Below are 13423 nucleotides of genomic sequence, written 5' to 3' on the forward strand. Positions count from 1 at the left end.
GTGAACCCTGGATGTATAGATTTGTGATTTGGAAAAACAAAGCCATGGGGACTATGAATTTGACCGCACTGCTGTGCTCATTAACCCAGACCACAGGTAGTCCACAACAAGGGCATGGCCTAACCTTCTCTCTGCTCCAGTGGCTCTTGGTGTGTCTTTTGAGTAAGTTGAATTTGGAAGTGTGGAAATGATGTCATGCTTTCATTGACTACACTATGCTCTGTGTGCACAGAGACATTAGGCTTTATCCTTCAGCTTCAGGGACAATATAACTGCATCAGAATGACAGAGATGATGTGAGCCGCATTACACCAAAACCTCTGTTAATCAGGGATCTGAAACCATGTGTGATGGAGACTTTCCTTCCAACTAAACACTACACCAAGTCATTTCACTGAGTTCTTCCTCTGTGGTTGAAAGCACAATAACAAATGAAATCACCTGGTCTAGTCCTCAGATGGAATGAAAACCTACAAATACTAGAGCATGTTGACTTGATTTAAAGATGCATTAAGTGATATTTTGTATCGTCATTTGATCATATGACTCCATCGCCGTTATGGGTTTGGTTGTATTACCGATTCCACTGAGAATCAACATCCCACAACATCCCACTGGAGCTTTCAGACATTTTCAGCTCATTGTTTTGGATCTCCGGAGCGCCAAAACCAAAACAATGGGCAGCTGCTCCAAGCACAGAAGCTAAAAGAAGCTAACTGTACGCTAACTGCCCACTGCGAAATGGCAAAGAGCCGAAGTAACTGGTGAAGAAAGTTGAACATTGAGCCACAAAGAGATATTTTTCTCATGAGCTGGAAGACCAAATAAGGGCAAAAACGGCAGTGAATATTGGAATTACATTCAACAGGTGGCCAGAAAAAGGAGACCAAAGGGATGTCCGTGTTGCTCTGTTTCTGCTGGATATGTAAGTAGGCAACTGTTTGCTAACATGTTAGCCATAACAATTTGATAAGCTAAATGCTAACTGTTGTGAACTTGTTCTGGAGTCTTTCCGCCCCCTAGTGGTCAAAAAATGACTTAATGCAGCTTTAAAATCCAGTCCTGGCAGCTGAATCTATAAAACCCTGTGAGCACAGGACACAAAGAAAATGAATCTTTGGATGATTCAATGACTGTATGCCACCTACAGTTTTTCAGAGGCACAGAGGCAACTCTCAATTTGTCTGCTACCTCTTTCAAAAGTCATAATGAATACTCTGACAATGCAATGGCTTCCTCTTACATGCTTAATTTGAGCTATTTGTTGATCATGCACTTCACTGGCTGAACATTAAAAAGGGGTCCCTGAGTAACTAAATTAAGCTTTCTGAAATTAATTTGGAATAGGCCTTTAAGCAACTGTTTTTGTTCTTCTAATGAGTCTACTAGATTAATTACCCACTGTGTCAAAACATTAAATTCTAAAAGGACATATTATGAGATAGTTAAATGATAAATTGAACTGAGAAAATGTTCCCTCATACAGGATGTAGTATGTATGATGCCCACAGGACATCAACTATGTGCTACTGTGCTGAATACAGTGAAACGCTCTGTAAATGATCCCTATGTGTTTTGGTTTCCCTTAGACTGTTTGTCCTACAAGGCTGTCTAGTTGACCCTAAGGCATTAGCTGTAACATTAGCTGCTTTCCAATGAGGTTCCCTTCATCTACTCTGCTTGTGCAATACGAGCCAAGAAACATTGTCTTTGAACAGTATTTTGTGAGTTACCAGTTGTAGGCTGTAGGTCCCTGAATTTATTTTTACCCTTGCCAAGCCGATTTTGCTCTTGTCCCTGTTATCTAGTTTGTTTGCAGGATATCTCAAAACATACATTTGGAGAATACTCATGTAGTTTGGTGGACAGAGAGACCTTGGGTTAGAGTGTAGCAATTTATTATTAAGTGGTGGTCTGGATCTTGGCTTTTTACCTGTAGACAGGCATTCTTAGACATTAGATGTTAGACTTTCTTAGACAATCTTAGCAATAACACAAAAACTAATAAAGATAAAGACTTGATTCCTAATCCAAGGCATGTGTCTGCATGGTCAGGAAATCAATGACACTTAACATTTAAATGATCATAATGATGTTTTTGGATGTACCAGCAAGTTGGAGAATTGTTCACCTCTGGCACAGTTTTGTGCTGTAAAGGTGCCTCCTAGATTGTTAATGAACAACTCCACACTAAATCGTGCATGGAGTCAAAATTGTTACACTGACCTCTATGGGTTGAAAGGTTCAAGTCTGTTGCACACCTGACCACACCCAACAACACAGTTGGGTGTGGTCAGGTGTGGTCTGTTGCACTTGTGAACACTACCAACTGTGACGTAGTGTTGCACTGTTGTGCATTGTGAAGTTCTGCGCTTCACAGGGTGTGGCCGGAGCATGCAGCAACTGCTAGATGGCATCACAAGTAGGATGTTCAGCCTCTGTGTAGTTACTTTTAATGAGTTTGCATGTCTCCGCTTGCAGTTCAAAGGATGCAGTTCCAAAGTACAGAACAGTGATGTCTCCCCATGGCTGAAAAAGTCTCCCCTGCATTAAAACTTTGGAACACGGTTGCATGTCAGTCATCTGTTTGAGTGCCAACCCTTTCTCTTGCAACATGAGGATGTAGTTCCACCATGAGACACTGTTAAATACCATTGTCAGATGTCTAGACTGTCTAATCCAGCTACAATTAAGCTGCTTCTTAATTGTAGGTTTTAAGCTAACCTATGCCCTGGCATAGGATAGATAATTAGCCTAGGAATAAAGAATGGTGTTAAAAATAGAACTGGACCAACTGTACGCAGTGGCATAGGTTAGCTTAATCATGGTCTTTCAAAGAGACAGACAAACTGAGAGTTGCTTCTGTGCCTCTGACTAACCACAGGTGGCTTGCATATTATGACTCATACAAAGATTGATGTTGTGTATTGTGATTTCTAAGCCTGACTTCTAACTGAACGATGTCCAGTGTGTGCATGGATAACCAATGACTGTAATCATGATTACACAGTGAAAGAAATCATTGTCAAGGCTGCGTTAACCTCATTCTCTCGCCCAAGCCAAATTTACTGTATATTCACCGTTATAATGACCCTGGGGCTTTCAGCATTAGATAACTGACAGTTCAGTATGGCCTGTAAAGTGTCTCAACATATCTCATCCAGTGTGTTAATTAAGGAAATTAATTAAATTAACGCTTGCGCTTGATGGGCAGAGGTAGCCTGCTAACAAGTAATGACACAACCCAGGCAATAGTAATATAATTTGTTCATTAAAAAAAAGAAAATTAACAACCTCCCAAAGTTTTTTATATAGTTCACTGTCATTTAGTAAAGTTGAGCTTATTCAATCAAAGTTTGTAGTGGAGTTGTCTCTCCGACAAAGATTTTGGTGCGTTGATTGACTTTCAAAGCAACATATTTTGACGCAGCAGCAACAGATAATCATATTTTCGATGGACTTCTACACGCCTGATTTTTGACACCAAAGTTAATAAAACATGTTTGTGTTGATATGCTGATAATACACAGCTGTACTTGAGTAAAATGTGACAGCAGCAGCCTTGATAATGTTTGCAGTTGTCTTACACGTCTCAAAGCTTTGTACACATAATCATGAATTACATCTGTGATCACACATAGTACAGTAAATACACTTTTATAATTGATAAAAATGTCAACAGGTTTGCGACTAATATTAAACCGTCAGATAGAAATCGGAAGGTCTAACATTTTACAAGCTAATCATAGCCAAGTTTTGTTTCTACAATTAAAAGTTTTACAATACTTATTAGTTTACTTTTCCTTTCATGTTCTTTATTATTTTTGCTTATCAGACCAGTATTTGAACACCTTCACAATACATTCTCATGCAAATAAGACAAGTTTAATCCAGTGGGACAAAGCTTGTATGCTTAGCGGATCTTCCAAAAACAGAGATTTGTTCAAACAGCATTGCAAACAATTGAATGTAGAGTGTATTTGTCCAGCATCTAGAGTCATCCCGTCATGTGTATTTGCTGAGTTGCAGCAAGTAGAATCTGATGCGAACTAATGCTTTTCATGTGAGATGTCACTTTTGTTTTATTTTGATAATGTCACATATATTATCATTTTTACTACTCAGACTGCCCTAAATACTGAACATAAAAATGCAAATCTTCTGCTACTAGACACAGTTCTCTGATGCATACTTCTACTTTAAGGGCAATTAATTACATATAAAACATGACATGCTACATATTTTCTTCTTCACGTGTGGTGCTCAGATGTTTTGCAGACCACAGGTGTGTTCGTGTGTGTGTCATGTAAAAAAAAGATGTGTTCTAGCATGGGAGGATGAAGCTTCAAGGATCCAGTGATAAATCTGAATTATACACCTTGCAGGTAGGAAGGAAAAAAGAAAGGAAGTGTTGATGCATCTTCTTCAACACTGCAATGCTGTAGTGAGGTCAGTGCCAAAGACAAGTAGAGCGAAAAAAAGAGGCAGAGATAATGGAGGACTAGAGTGATCTAAGGAAGATAAAATAATAAAGGTTGCGGGATGGAAGGATAGGGAGGGGAGGATGTGAGCTGCAGATGCAGAACACAGAGGGGGGGAAGAGGAGACAGAGGAAGGAAGAAAAGTTTTCCCTCTGCAGAGGTTTAGTGCTGAGAATCTGTGTCAGAGCTGCTGACTGACCCTGCTGCTGAGGAAAGAGTCTCAACACACACACACAAAATTCAATATGTCTTCTCTGCATTGGTGATGATGATATTCTAAAAATACACAAGACCTTTTGTGTTTTTTTAATTTTACAATCATGTTAATAAAACGCTCTTCCTGTAGCCATGATAAAAGGTGTGGATGATGTCATTCATAGAGAAATTACATGCAATAATTCACCATCTTTGCAAACACAGCAATGCAGGTTTGGTTGAATAAACAGCATCTTTAATAAGAGGCAGAAGCTTCATGTTGTTGAAGCAAATTCACTCATCATCTACTGTATATTACATTTCATATATTGCATTACTATCAGTTATAGTTATTTTAGAAAATGGAAATAGACACATAACTGTTACAGCTTTTTTTATATTTATTCACTTCATATAACATTTCTATATCAATTGTATCTATTATTTGTTTTTCCTGCGTACCAGACTTACATTATCTATTATTTAACATCTATCACTCCCCACTTGAGCATTATAAATACTTCATAAAATCTTAATAAATGTTATGTGGCCCTTGTTGCCAGTTTGCAACGGATGTCAAGTCATTCATTAAAAATGAATGCAGATTTGACCAACCTTTTAATGTAATGGACAAAGTGGTGTATAAAATATCTTGTTGCTTCGTGCTCTGTTTATAAACCAGAAAACAGTGCTTGAATAGACAGGTTTAAAAGGTTTGATGAAACCCAATATACCTACATCCTTGGCTCTAAAAGCAAATTACAGGTGATAGTCTGCTTCTTTGCCAAAAATTTGTCCACTCCTGTAGTTATTTGTGTTCTCTCGCCTTTTTTCCTAAATAGGTCAGGATATCCACAAGAATGAGGTACCCTACTTTGAGAAGGGCACCCTAGTTCTCCCAAAATAATTTGAGATGTAGGGATGTTCTGCTTCAATTGAGGGCATCATCCTGTCTAACAGTAAACAGGAATATATTTCATGTATCATTAATAGTCAGCTTCCAGGATAAAATCTATACTGTCTGTGGAAGATTGTGTTGCAAAGCAAAACATTGGAGGCAATACTGTATGTCAGCATTTGACAGGATTAGTAATCCATCATCCTGTGGTGAGGAGCGGGACTGTCTTTCAAATTAAACCATTTTTCTGCACATCTAGACTTGTCATTAGTTTATTTGTGCAGCAATCCCTGATGTTGAATGCTATTGATTATACTGTTCGACGGGGGGGTTTTGCCAGTAAAGCTGAGCTCAGCTTTCATTCAGTGCAGGCGATTATTCATTTCAGCAACACACTGACGATGTGTGTATGAGCTTTACAGCACATGTAATGTTTCCCTATAAATAGCTCTTTATTTCAATGATTTTCCCATGTTAGAATTCCTTGATTAGGATAAGACAGGGTTTCTCAAATGTTTAGATACCAAAATGCTTATGAACCCAGAGGTCAGCGGTAATTATGTACATTTGAGGTAATAATCTTAAAAGATCATAAAGGCAGCTACATGTAGATAGTACAGATTTATTATATATTTAAATCTATATATTTTAAATGAAGATATTAAACTAATATAAATATATCAGTCTTAGAAATCTCCAGGAGTAAGATTCTGTCTGCATGTTGAGGCAAGTTTTTGAAGACCAGAGGACATGTTGTAATGGGCATATTATTGATATAGTCCAATGAACACCAAACCATGTAGAGTCAAATGCATGACTTTTATTTAATCAAGATAAAGGTTAATTAATAAATTATAAATAAGTAGAATGTACTATATTACATTTTATTCCAAATGAAAACACATATATTAATTTGCCATAGTAGTTAATTAATGTACAGAGTGCATTTTTAATTCCAGTGAGTTGCAAGTTATCTTCATCATGATGGTACACGATTACAGTGAGCTATTACATGTGGGAGGTGCAATGTGCACAGTTGCCTGAATGTGTTTTTTGTATCAGTGCTGTTAAAAGTAGATCACTGATTAAAATTAACACCACGTACCGAAGTTACTCGCTGGATAAATGAAGAGAAAAAGCAGGATGTGTGGCTAATCAAATTAAAGGCGTGCTGGAATTAAAAGTATCAAACTCTGCTTATGATGTAACACAGAAATGAGCAGTCAGGAAGACAGTTATAGCAATAACTATCAATGTCAACCAGGCTTCATCACATTGGCAGAAGTATGATCAATCTGCCAGAACATTAGCAGATGCTATAAGACAAGCAGGTATTGTTACATGGAGATGGTGGCATTAAGACTTTTTCAATCTTTCATTCATAACACTTCAGACAGAACAACCCTGAATGTCATTACAGCAGAAGATACAAAGCTTCAGATGTGCCATGTAGTAGAAATAATATTTTTTAAAGCTGAACTTATCCCTATTTTTATATTAAAGGGTACCTGTTATGCTCTCTAGCTCTCTAAATTTTTATTTTTGGACTCCACCAGAGTAGCTTTGCATGATCACAGTTCATAACTCCTTATTTATCTTATACTGACCCTATGTGCAGCCCCTAAGTTCAGCCTCTGTCTCTAACAGGCAGTCTTAGCTCCTGTCTCTTTAAGGCCCCCCTCCTGATGAGCCCTCTCTCTTCTGATTGGCCAGCTTTTCAGAAGCCTGCGGAGGGGCAGCCGTATCAGAGTTGTGTTAAGTTACCGCCGATGAAAACCCAACATTTCCTGCTTTACGGCTTCAAATTAAAACCTTTTAAATGACTAAATAGGCTTTTATTGTGAAGAATTTACATAAGGTGAAACGTGTTCCTCACTGAATTGCCAGAGCTTCATTAGCGGCGCTAAAAACTGGTTGACACAACATCTGGAGATATTTAGAGCTCTTTGTTCAGTGGATCAGTTAGAAAAAATGCAGGGAGGAATAATACAAGCAGAAACAGCCACAGTGATGTTGATGTTTGATGAAGAGCTGCAGACGACCAGCACATCTCCAACGGTTAAACTCCTTATTTTACTTTGCCCTGCTGTGTAATGGAGTCATGGCTGGGCTAACTACCCCTAAAACAACGGAAATATGGCATAATGTTAGTGGAGCGGTGCTGTGAACTTGCGCATTGTGCGTGGAGCAGAACATATAAAGAAATCCGTCATGAGCAGACGTCAGCTTGGGCTGAAAGTAGAAAAAAAACGTTGGAAACCGAGCATTCAGATGGTCTGAAGCCAGTGCTTTTTGTACATAGGGATCATCATTTAGGGATCATTTCTACATACCTCATTATTTGACACTTCAGCCACGTTTCATATGAACATCCAACATTGTATCATATATATGACTAAAAATAAGGAAAATCATAATAGGCCCCCTTTAAGAATGGATCAAATGACTAAGTGTAACGTGAAAGGTGTGGTTCATAGTGATGAACCCGCTCTCTAGAGTGTTTCAGCATCCTTTCAGCTAATTGTTTTGGTTTTAAGACCTGTAAATACCCATAAATAAAAAACAGCAACTGTCACTGCTCGTGTCAATCTTTTTTCCAGCCACATGAACTCGTATAGTACACTAAAGTACCTTACCAGCACCAAATGGCAGAGACAAAGTTAGCAACTAGCTGATGAACATACTGTGGTGGAGCACTTAGCTGCTAAAGCGTCAGATACAGAGCTACAGGGAGAGTGAATGTTGGATTTACATTTGTTTGGTGGCCAGAAATATGACTCCACTAGGCTGATCCGTGTCTGCTGTATGTGTGGGCAACTGTTTGTTAACATGTTTAAAATGTTCACTATATCAACTTTATACAATGATAATATATCAGTGCCAAAAAAATACAAACAATACAATTAATATTTTTTAAAACTAACACAAGTGACTGTACTCCTATATTAAAAACATCACAAACCAATCATACTGTTATTTTGCACATGAACTTTTGAATTAGGTGACCTTTAAAGACACTTACTAAAAGTTATTTCATGTGTCTTCCACATGAAATGTCCTTCTGATATTTCTTTAATTTCATTCTCAAGTCATAAGTATTCAAGCCATGAATGAAAGACAACAAAAGTTAAGCCCTTAAAGATTTTCAGTTTTCTTAATTTCAGGGGCTAATTGAAAGGATCTTGCCATAAAAATATGTACTGTAGCATGTATAATTGTAGCAGTCACTGAAAAATGATATTGTGGTTGCCATGGTTTACGCTGTAGCAAACATCTACTTCATCCAATGCTGAGGTATAGGGCTTTTTTTTATTATTGTTGTTGAATTTAATTGATAGACATTGTGTAAAATCAACAAAATTTTGGGGATCTTTACAAATATCAACACATTTGAACACAACCAGTTTATTTTCTGTTATTTAAACATTGTGTATTCATATCTTAAAGGGTTATGTAAATTGAAGAAGTAACATTTGACATGTTGGAGATATTGATGGAAATGGATTTTGTGAGAGCCTTCATTTAGAACAAAACACTTCATGTTCACATCAGGTCATATTTCTTTCTACATCCTTGAATCCACCATCTTTGACTCTGTCAGCTGGCCAAGTGGAGCAATTCAGCCGAATCAGTGACCATTATGGCTGAGAAGGGGAACTCATGTCAGACATGTGTTTCTGGTTTTGTTGCCTATTTTAGTACATTAAGAAACATGAAAAAATGCTCACTCCACACAATATTAACCACAACTCTTAGAAGCCAAGACCACCTGACTTGTAAACTAGCAACGTACTCAGATTCCAGTTAACCACAAATAAAAAGGGGAAAATTCTTGGAAAGATGATATGTTAACCCACAAAAGTTAAACAGATCAGAACAGAAATCCCAACCAACGTGGCAAATAAATTCAGTAGCCTTCCATTCACACACATTTTTGTAGCATGATGGGCTTGACTAACGTAAATTCAGAAAAAGCTGTTCTCTGATGTGCTCAATTTGTAGCCATGTAATAGGATAATACCTATGCTTCATAATAGAGGTGGAAATGATTAATGGTGTCACAGAAAATCTACCCCAAAACCCTTTAACGCTTACAAAAAAGATGCACCTTTAATTTCTGGGTCTTTTCCTAACATAACTTGCCAAACATACAGTAGACGGCACAGTGAGATTTTGAATACAGCATCAGTGGAGTTAAAGTATGAAAAAATGTGAACTGTATAAACAGGAAACATCAGGTTTTTGTTGTAAGGCAGTCAGAAGCAAAAAGAAAGGGAGCTTCTCTACTGGGAGAACAGGCAGAGATACGGCTGATACATACATGCCATCAGTAGACCAGAATACACCAGAGCCACAAGAAGCAAGTAACAACAAGTCCTGATATCTACAGTGCTGAGGCATTCTGGGAACTTTCTGTCTGAAGTAGAATGAAGCCACAGTTCAAACTTTAATTTTCTTTTTTCCCTTAAAAGCTGCATGCAGAGTAAGTTATTTCTACTTAAATGAGGGTCCACTTGTTAATAAATGAGTTATATAATGAGTAGTCTGATGGAGGTCAGAGAAGCCTAATCTACTCTGTGTCTTGCTGCAAAATAAATTAATTTTCTCTGGGTGGAGGCCAAGTCCTACATCAACAGCTCATCTAAATTATAACTTCAGATTTATCGCATTGTGTGTGAAACCTCTCTGTAGATGAATCTTTTACACTCAATTAAAACCCATCTCCTGCTTTTATTTTTAATGTGTTGATCGTGTAGAACCTGTCATTGCTCCAAATACTGAATAGCCGCAACGTGATTCATGGAATATTCTGAAACTGCATATTGATGCAATCAGCAAAATGTGCTTGTTAGGAACCAGGAAAAAATGCTGATGTCATTAATTTCATGGTTTTTGAACTTTTAAGTTATTTTAGATGGAAATAGTTTTGCATAATGTTTGCCTCCCTTAACTGGAAATGGGATGAAAGGATCATTTTGAAGATGAAAGGGTAATTTAAATGGCAAAATGGGATGATGGAAGGCTGCATCTGGTTTACACTGCATCATCATCATCACACATGGTTTGGCCATGCAACGAGTTAATAGAAAAGTTGTGTGTGTAATTTCTTCAAACACAAATGCTTTTCATCTGTTTCAAATAAGAGAAAAAAAGTCTATTATTAAATGCCTATTTCTGATACAGTATTTAATTTTCTAATCAGAATTGGTAAGATATTATCATAACTCAAATCTTGTTAATGTCTGTCTCAGCCTAATGGAGGCAGTTACCTGCAGCATCTCCCTCAATTAACTTTCCCTGTTTCCTCCTTTATTCCTGCAAAACAGCTGGAAGTCATTTCCCTCAGAGGTGTTGAATGAGCAAGTGAGATAATTACATATCTGCATGTGTTGACTCTGTGCTGTGATTTCTGTCTAAAATCCCAAATATCAGAGAGGTCTATTTTTAAACCATTTAGGTTTTATGCTCTCAGTAAAATATCGCTGATAAGTATTTTAAGAAGAAGCCAGAAGTAAGTGAACCGCTGCAGCTGAAGGCACATCTTAGAGTTGAGCTTATATTAATGTATTCGTCACACCGACTCTTAGTTGAACCTCAGGCAGTCATGCATGTCTGCCTGATACGTGGGAGAAACTATTAAAACAGTTTGAGAGAGGAACAGTGGATGAGGAGCGGGTGGAGAGAAATGTCTGCACTCTGATAATTAAGCTGCCTAATTTCTATGCCTGCTAAGGTCTTTATTCATTATGTGCTGCCATCAGCAATCAGTGAGGCTTATTATTGAGACCGTATGGGCGGGAAGAATATTTTTACTCAAGGTCTCTCCACAGATAATATGACCAGTCCTTCTGAGGACTGTCATTACTGCCTTACTGTACACCTCCATATGTTTGTTATTCTTGACTTATATACAGTAAAAGCTGCTTTATATTCACAATCGGCGTATGTTTGTGTGAGAGCAAGTGTGTGCACGTTTCCCATTGCACCTGCTGTCCTGCTCAGGGCCACTGTCGTCCCTGGAGGATGACGGCAGCAGCTGCTGCATGAATGAACGTATGCGTGTGTTTGTGTGTGTGTGTGTGTGTGTGTGTGTGTGTGTGTGTGTGTGTGTGTGTGAAAGCCTCTGGGAAAGGCAGAGCCTGCATGTCCAGCCAACACACCAGCTGAAGAGCAGCTACCATTACACTCACACACAATCTTACAGGTCAATCAGCTGGCCCCAGATCAGTTTGTTTAGTTACTATATACAGCAGCGAAGCACCATGTCCTCACAGACACACAGTCATTGATATATTGCGTATGTATATTGCACTATAAACTGTCAGTGACGTTGCACAAGAAATGGAAAATTAGGAAAGAAGTTTCACATGTGAGCCCAGTCCAGAATACAAAAGGATTCATTTTCTTTCAAATCTTATTAAATCTCTGGCACTGTGTGAGAGATTTAGAAAGTCTCCAAAATGTAATGATTAGTCTTAGCTGAAAGAAGGTCCTCTGGGAAGTGAGCAGCTAATTGAGGTGATGAGTGGTGACTGATGTGGGAGATAATTTACCCACCATTTAAGGAACGGTTGGTCAAAGGCATCACATTATAGAAGATGCAGTGGTGCAGTACCTGCATCATCTTTATGTTTTCCTTTTTAATCGACTCAGCAAGTAGACATATTTTTATATTCTGCCCCTGGGTGAGAGACACTAAAAATTCAAAAATCTTTTTGATCATTAATGGTGGTTATTGAATATTCTGCAGGTTCGGGCCTCAGGGCTGTCCTGCCCCAATCTGCTCTAACGTACAGTATTGGCTCGTTACTCTGCAGGACTTAAAACACTGATGTTTGCAGATAACCTTCGTTCACTGCTTTCTGCTAATGCAGCAATCTGTCCTGTGCTGATTACCCTGTTATCCAACAGCACACACACACACACGCACACTCATGCACACACAAACACACTCACAAGCCTGCAAACACACACAGCACAACACTCAAAACTTGCAATGTCTTGGAATTTTTTTTCACAACATAAAACTGCCCAACAAACAAGTACAGACTGAATGACTGAATATCTGCAATACAGTACTAACAGAAAAGTTTCCTCTCTGACGGAAGTTCATGAGTTAGTCTGAAAATTCTTACAGCTGAGACATTATATAACCACAAGCATATAAATGTCTGATTAAGACAATCAATCGCTAAAGATGGGAGGAGGTGAGTAAAGCTGCAGTGAAGTAACTGCAGTTACAACATGCATCACATTTCAGGAGAACACAAAGGTTTATACTTTGTGCGCTGGTCAGCGGTTTATACTGCATTCAAATAGCCCTCAACAACTCATGCGTTAAGAAAATTTGCATACAATCAAGTTTACCAGGATTTTGTTTTATCTTGGATCATTGGTGAATATATTGTAGGAAGTGGACTTATGTAAGGACACAGGAAGATAAAAGAGAAGTTCTTTTTAGCAGCTTAGATATGTTGTTATTCCATACTTAGGCTCTTACAATCATTACATTACACACATTAGTTACCCACATTAGGACAGAGAAATAGGAGTTGTATATTTGTATTTGTAGATTTCTAACTCCGAACATTGGGTGCCAGTTGTTCACGTGTTGAAGTAAAACATTACAACAGAATTCTCCAACCAAGTGCTATTCAGCACTTTGTCTACCTTTGAAGGCGTCTTCATGCTGATAAACTTTGGACACTTTGGACTTCACAAGTTGAGGAGGAGTAGCTGAGTGCATCATTATTTTTGGTCTCTGTGAATTACAAACTTGCAGTGATTTCACAATGAATCCGGTAGACTGTCTCATTTAGGGAAGAGACACAGATTCAGTCCATTCACC

The 13423-nt window shown here is 38.2% G+C and overlaps 1 protein-coding gene across 1 annotated transcript in view; it reads left to right on the forward strand.

Moving 5' to 3' along the window:
* LOC122995784 (gap junction delta-2 protein-like) overlaps positions 1-13423 on the forward strand; it is a 36658-nt gene that overhangs the window by 942 nt on the left and 22293 nt on the right. The window lies entirely within an intron of this gene.

Source organism: Thunnus albacares, chromosome 13 (assembly GCF_914725855.1).
Source record: "Thunnus albacares chromosome 13, fThuAlb1.1, whole genome shotgun sequence".
NCBI lineage: Eukaryota > Metazoa > Chordata > Actinopteri > Scombriformes > Scombridae > Thunnus > Thunnus albacares.